Genomic DNA, 7,415 nt, shown 5'->3' with positions numbered 1-7,415 from the left:
ATTAGGGTAACTGTAGCCTCATAAAAAGAGTTTGGCAATGTTCCTTCTGTTTCTATTTTTGTGGAACAATTTAAGGAGTATTGGAATTAGCTCTTCTTTGAAAATCTGGTAGGATTCTGTGCTGCAACCATCTGGCCCTGGGCTTTTTTTGGTTGGGAGACTTTTAATGACTGCTTCTATTTCTATAGAAGTTATAAGTGTATTTAAATTGTTTATCTGATCTTGATTTAATTTGATTATATATTACCTATACAGAAAATTGTCCATTTCTTTTAAGTTTTCCAATTTTGTGGAGTACAGGTTTTTGAAGTAAGACCTGATGATTCCCTGGATTTCCTAACAACAGTCAGTTTTTGTTGTTGTTGTTGTTGTTTTAACTGGTAGAAACAGATTTTTAATGCATACTTTGTGTTTATATAAACTCTATGTTCTTTTAAAGGCTTTTATTTTATTTGGAGCTTTCTGGCATCCAAATTAACATATTTTCTATGCATTTCACTACTTAATAGATTTTAAAATATTTTAGATTTTAAAACTTAATTTGAGAAATCAAGCATGCTGTAAACCCAAGAAGTGTTTGTACTTCTAAAAAAGTTACAAAAAAAGATGAACTAAAACTATCTGCCATAAAATTTTCCACATTCCATTTATGAATAAAGAAATACTAAGTTCATTATTGTATGTCTCTTGCTCTCTAGTAAGTCAGATTGTCAGACACGTTTCAGTAAACAATCTCTGTTAACCTGTACCTTAATTCACTTCCTCTTAGAGATGGTCATGTCAATGTTAACACTGTGTCATATGCAGTCTAAGCCCCAGAGCTTAAGTAACTCTCAAATGTGTAGTTTTTAGCATGGATATGTTCACCATAGTTACATATCTGCATACATACATACAGTGTGCAGTGTCTTAAATTATTTTAAGTAACTGAAGTCTACCTAGCAGACATTCAGCCAAACAGTCTACACAGACTTAGACAGTAGTGTCCAAACACAGCACTGAGCTGAAACTGGAAAATCCCAGCAAAACCTACTGCAATATTAAGAGAAAGAATCAAGATTACTAAAATACTGAGTTGTGCAGATACAAAAGTTCTTAGCATGACAAAATTACCAAAATAAAAACATTTTGAAAGTTATTTGGTTCTAGCAATATTAACATTCTTTACTTTTGGATAATTTAACATCTGCATCTTAAATTTTATAAATTTAATATATATATATATATATATATATATATATATATATATATATATATATAAACAACCTCTTTGGTAACAAGTTTTTTTTTAATGTACACAAAAAATAGTGCAAGCTATTATCTGCTAGGGTTTTCATCTTGGTTACCTCATCACAAGTAACTCAAGAAGGGTTTGACTATGTGGCTCCAGGGACATCCAGCACTGCTGTGGATATCGTTCTGTATAAATAAATCACTGACTGGCCAGTGGCCAGGCAGGAAGTATAGGCGGGACAAGGAGAGAGGAGAATTCTGGGACATGGAAGACTGAGTGGGAGAGACACTGCTAGCCACCATGACAAGCAGCATATGAAGATGCCAGTAAGCCACAAGCCACGTGGCAAGGTATAGATTTATAGAAATGGATTAATTTAAGATGTAAGAACTAGATAGCTAGAAGCCGAGCCATTAGGCCAAACAGTTTAAATAATATAAGTGCCTGTGTGTTTATTTTATAAGTGGGCTGTCTGACTGCCGGGGTTTGGTGGGACCCAGAGAGAAAAAACTCCAGCTACACAGCACTGACCAGATCCCGTCATCTCACCCATTGTTTGTGGCCCCCAGTTCTAAAACATGCCACCGGCAGACAGGATGGGTACAGTTCTCTGACAACCAGAGATCAATACAGTGAATGTGGAACTCATGCTGACACGGCAGCTGCTGGAGCTTGTTCCCAGCCACATAGTCACTGATGCACACGTTACAGACTTTACCTAACTCACTCTCAACCCCATTTTGTTCATAGCTCCTGGTAGAAAGATTGTCAATCTGCTCTTTGTTTAAACCACGAACTGGATCCGCATCACCTTCATTCAATAAGAAGAAATGAGCAAGGCGCAGAATGGATGGTGTTCCAGCCTCAACTACGCTGTCTACACTTCACAACTGCCTTCTATTTCTATTGCCATTGTTGCGGGCCTGTGGCGGGCTGGGCTCACTTACATCTAGAATTTCAGCACTGTCTTCTTGGGCCTGCCTGGCTTGTGAGGGGCCTCCAACCTGCTGACCGCTGTTGTTAGGCACTTCTACGTTACTCAGTTCTAGATACAGCTCTGGTAAACGCTGACCATTTCCTTAATTCTCTGACTCATGCTCCACTTCCATTAGAGAACTCAGCTCTCCAAACCCAGTCATGATCTGCCTTAAAATTGACCGAAGAGCCACGGAGGATGGCTCAACCACCTCATTCTCAGAAATCCTCCGAAGAGGAACTGTTATGGTACTCACATAGGTTCAGACACCTGACCGCTCTAAATGAGAAATGGTTCTGTGAAAGACCCCGCTGTTGCTTTCAACTGTACTTTACGCCAGCCCTGCCCTCGATCGGGTTCTATTTGCGATGCTATTCCTATCTCTAGTTTCTCCAGGACAAATCCTCCTGACTTGCAGGTCTAGTGTGATTGCTGGATGGTGCTGTGTGGCAGCTGAGGACCAGGTGATTTCTCCTTCTACTGTTACTCTTGACACAAGTCTTGAGTTGGACAGCGGCATATAAATGGTACCTCTGCGTGCTCTATCTTGTTCCAGAAAGACTTGAGTTACACCTCTATGCTACCAGTTTGCTGTAGTGGTCTACTCTGCCTTTGGAAATTAGGATGAACAGTACCATTCTGTGTATGAATTGGGGACCGGCTTCAACTACTGAAAACAGGATGTAATCTTATTGGCTCTAATCTTTGGTTTGTGTTTCTCACTGTAACATTACTTTTAGCCCCATTTTCCCAAATATGTGCTGCTCCAAACCGCTGCCATTCCCTTTGCCTGAGATTACTACCATCTGACTGGTTTGTGTGAGTGTTGGTAACATTAGTACGATGGCCACTAACTCTAGGAACACCGACTGCTCCTTCAGTTCCATTTCTTATCCTTCCCCGTGCTGAGAACAATCCTTGCACTGAACCCTGCCCCCTTGCACTACGCCTACCCCCTGGAACACTGGAGTCACCACCACTGGAACACCTGGAGGTTTGGCTTCTCATTCGCATAGCCACAGGACTAGATCTTTGCTGCCTAGGATCTCTGCTAACACCGGACACAGGAATGTCTGTATAATCCTCTCCATGAGCTCCAGAACCTCTGTTGTCAGGATTTATGTGGATTTCCAGGCAGAACCCAAACTCTTCACTGTTTGGGTTTGTTCGGCTCACAGCTCTCCAACTTTGGTTCCCATTCTGTCCACTTCGAGTCACATTTCCAGTGTGCCAAAAAGTGTTCAGCCATCGTAGTAGAGAATCTTCATCTGAATGTTCTTTAAGGTTTTCTGAGTCTCCCTTACTTGTCCCGCTCCTCAAGCCAGGCTGGGATCTAAGTGCTGTTGTAGATCCTCCGATGTTATTTCTCCAAGGGTGCCTAAAAGGTAGTAGTCTCTCATTAGCCGATAATCTTCATCATTGAGCTCATTAATAAACTGGTAATAGGCTTCTTCTCTGTGGAGACGCTCTTGCTGCCATCTTCTCTCATTTTCATGAAATGAGATTTCTTCTCCACTACCACTTGATCTAGGTCTAGATGAATTCATGCTGAGACTTCTAGTTTCCTTATTTTCCTTTTAACATTCTTTTAACATATGAAACTGTATCCATTCTTCTGTTGTTTGTGCCTCCAGCAGGATGACCCACAGTTGTCCTCTCCCAGGCAGTGAAGAGGCAGAAGGTTCTGCCGGCAAGCCTTCGAAGGTTGCTATGCCCTCTAATCATCCACTCAGGCAAGAAGCTCAGAATCTCTACTGCTGTTCAGGGTCAACCCACCACAGAGAAAGCTATGACAAAGAGCTGTCCGGTGTCAGTTCTTCCCTCACCACCACTTGTTGTCTGTTGTCTCCCTTTGTATTTCTGATTTTGTTAATTTGGATATTCTCTCTCTCTCTCTCTCTCTCTCTCTCTCTCTCTCTCTCTCTCTCTCTCTCTCTCTCTCTCTGCCTTTTGGTTAGTTTAGATAAGGGTTTATCTGTCTTGTTGATTTTCTCAAAGAACAAACTCTTTGTTTCATTGATTCTTTGTAAATTGTTCTCTATTTTATTGATTTCAGCCCTCAATTTGATTATTTTCTGGTGTCTATTCCTCCTGGATGACTTTGCTTCTTCTTGTTCTAGAGCTTTTGGGTGTGCTGTTAAGTCACTAGTGTGAGATTTCTCCAACGTCTTTATGAAGTATTTAGTGCTATAAACTTTCCTCTTAGTACTTCTTTCATAGCATGCCATAAGGTTGGGTATGTTGTACATTCATTTTCATTGAAATCTAGGAAGTCTTTAATTTTTTTTTTATTTCTTCCTTGACCCAGTGGTGATTCAGTTGAGCATTATTCAGTTTCCATGATTTTGTAGGCTTTCTGTAATTTGTGTTGTTGTTGTTGTTGAATTCTAACTTTAAGGCATGGTGGTCTGATAAAACACTGGTTATTCTAATTTATTTGTATCTGTTGAGATTTGCTTTGTGACTGAGTATGCGATCAATTTTAGAGAAGGTTCCATGGGGTACTGAGAAGGTATATTCTCTTGTGTTTGGGTGGAATGTTCTGTAGATGTCTATTAAGTCCATTTGAGTCATAACATCTGTTAGTTCCCATATTTTTCTGTTAAGTTCCTATCTGGCAGACCTGTCTATTTGGCAAGAGTAGGGAATTGAAGTCTCTATTAGTGTGTGGGGTTTTATGTGTAATATAAGCTTTAGCAATGTTTCTTTTACATATGTGGGTGGCCTTGTATTGGGGGCATAAATGTTCAGAATTGAGACTTCATCTTAATGGATTTTTCCTGTGATGAATGTGTAATGTCCTTCTTGATCTCTTTGATTAATTTTAGTTTGAAGTCTATTTTGATAAATATTAGGATAGCAACACCAACTTGCTTCTTAAGTCCACTTGACTGGAAAGATTTTTCCCAGCCCTTTACTCTGAGATAGTGTCTGTCTTTGAAGTTGAGGTGTGTTTCTTGTATGCAGCAGAAGGATGGATTCTGTTTTCATGTCCACTCTATTAGCCTGTGTCTTTTTATAGGTGAATTGAGACCATTGCTATTAAGGGATATTAATGACCAGTGATTGTTAATTCCTGTTATTTTTTGGTGGTAATGTTATTTCCCTTCTTTGGGATTTTAGTGTGGGATTAGTTATTGCCTGTGTTTTCATGGGTGTATCTAACTTTCTTAGGTTGGATTTTTTCCTTCTAGTGCTTTCTGTAGGACTGGATTTGTGGATAGGTATTGTTTAAATCTAGTTTTATCTTGGAATATTTTGTTTACTCTGTCTATGGTGTTTGAAAGTTTTGCTGGGTATAATAGTCTGGGTTGGCATTCATGGTCTCTTAGTGTCTGCATAATGTCTGTCCCAGGACCTTCTGGCTTTCAGAATCTCCATTGAGAAATCAGGTATTATTCTGATGAGTCTGTCTTTGTATATTACTTGGCCTTTTTCCTTTGCAGCTCTTAATATTTCTTTATTCTGTATGTTTAGTGGTTTAATTATTATGTGGTGAGGGGACTTTTATTTTTTATCCAGTCTAGTTGGTGTTCTGTAAGCTTCTTGTATCTTCATAGGCATTTCCTTATTTAGGTTGGGAAAGTTTTCTTATATGGTTTTGTTGAATATATTTTCTTTAAGCCTTTAAGTTGGTATTCTTCTATCCCTATTATTCTTAGGTTTGGTTTTTTGATGGTGTACCAGATTTCCTGGACATTTTGTGTTATGACATTTTTGGCTTTAATATTTACTTTGATGAATCTATTTCCTCTATTGTATCTTCCATGCCCAAGATTCTCTCTTCCATCTCTTGTATTCTGTTGGTTATGCTTGTGTCTGTAGTTCCTGTCCATTTAATCAGATTTTCTATTTCCAGCATTTCCTCAGCTTGTGTCTTTACCATTGTTTCTATTTCAATTTTCAGGTCTTAAACTGTTTCCTTCACCTGTTTAATTGCTTTTTCTTGGTTTTCTTGGCTTTCTTTAAGGGATTTATTGATTTCTTTGAATTTTTTGTTTGTCGTTTCCTCAATTTCTTGTTGTTTTTTTGTTTTGTTTTGTTTGGTTTGGTTTTTTTGTTTTTTGTTTTTTGAGACAGGGTTTCTCTGTGTAGCTTTGCGCCTTTCCTGGAACTCACTCTGTAGCCCAGGCTGGCCTCAAACTCACAGAGATCTGCCTGTCTCTGCCTCCCGAGTGCCGGGATTAAAGGTGTGCGCCACCACCGCCTGGCCGTTTCCTCAATTTCTTTAAGAGAATTTTTCATTTCCTCTTTAAAGGTCTCTATCATCTTCTTAAAGTCACTTTCAAGGTCATTTTCTTCTGCTGCTTCTACATTGTGATGTTCAGGTCTTGTTGACGTAGAACCATTAGGTTCTGGTGGTATCCTATTGCTCTTTATGTTGTTGAATGTATTCTTGCACTGGCATCTACCCATATCTTCCTCCAATTGGTGAAAATGGTGTCTATGTCTCAGGACACCTCTCTTGGTCCAATTGGAGCTCTTGGTCCAATTGCAGCTGGTGAAGTATGTCTCAAGGAGCAGCTCCACCAGTCTCAGAGGATAGGTGGGTTTAGGAGGTAGATTGCTTGTAGGTTACAGGGTCCAGTGGAAGATGATCATAGTTGGGCCTGCCTGCAGGAGTCCTGCCTGCTGGCCTTCAACTGGTTGTGCCCCTGGGCTTAAAGCCTAGAGGCTGGGATGATCAGTTAGGAGAACAAGGACTCACCTCTTGGTCCAATCAGACCTGGCAAAGTCTGTGTCTCAGGGAGCAGCTGCAGTCTTGGAGGATGGGTGGGTTTAGGGGGTGGATTGGGGCTTATACATTATAGGGTAGGGTGGGGAATGGTGGTAGTTGGACCTGTCTGCAGGAGTCCTGCCTGCTGGCCTGCAACTGGTTGTGCCCCCAAGTTTAAAGCCTAGAGGCTGGGGTGATCAGTTAGGAGAACAAACTCACCTCTTGGTCCAGAACTGCCGAAGTCTGTCTTGATCTTGATTTTAAATATAAAAAAAGCAGGGCCTCTTCCTACTATCCAGAAGACTGGATGCATATTGATTATTCTGACGTTTTAGCACAATAAGAAGCACTTTTAAGTCTGGACTTAGGAAACAACCAAAGGGAATTTAAAATCTTGAGCGTGTGACTATGATAATAGAAGCAAAGCTTTCTCAGAGCTAGATTAACAGCTTATCAAAACTGCATTGATTAAATGTTAAGACTTTAAG

General features: G+C 40.0%; 1 pseudogene; it reads right to left on the bottom strand.

The window, feature by feature from the left end:
- Positions 1 to 1,301: 1,301 nt before the first annotated feature.
- On the bottom strand, positions 1,302 to 7,354 carry LOC128115831 (E3 ubiquitin-protein ligase RNF6-like; annotated as a pseudogene).
- Positions 7,355 to 7,415: the final 61 nt, after the last annotated feature.

The sequence above is a fragment of the Peromyscus californicus genome, unplaced genomic scaffold (assembly GCF_007827085.1).
Source record: "Peromyscus californicus insignis strain IS unplaced genomic scaffold, ASM782708v3 Scaffold_1__1_contigs__length_55948999, whole genome shotgun sequence".
NCBI classification, from domain to species: Eukaryota; Metazoa; Chordata; class Mammalia; order Rodentia; family Cricetidae; genus Peromyscus; species Peromyscus californicus.
Note: the sequence above shows the minus strand (reverse complement) of the source record. Positions and strands in the feature narration are given on the sequence as shown.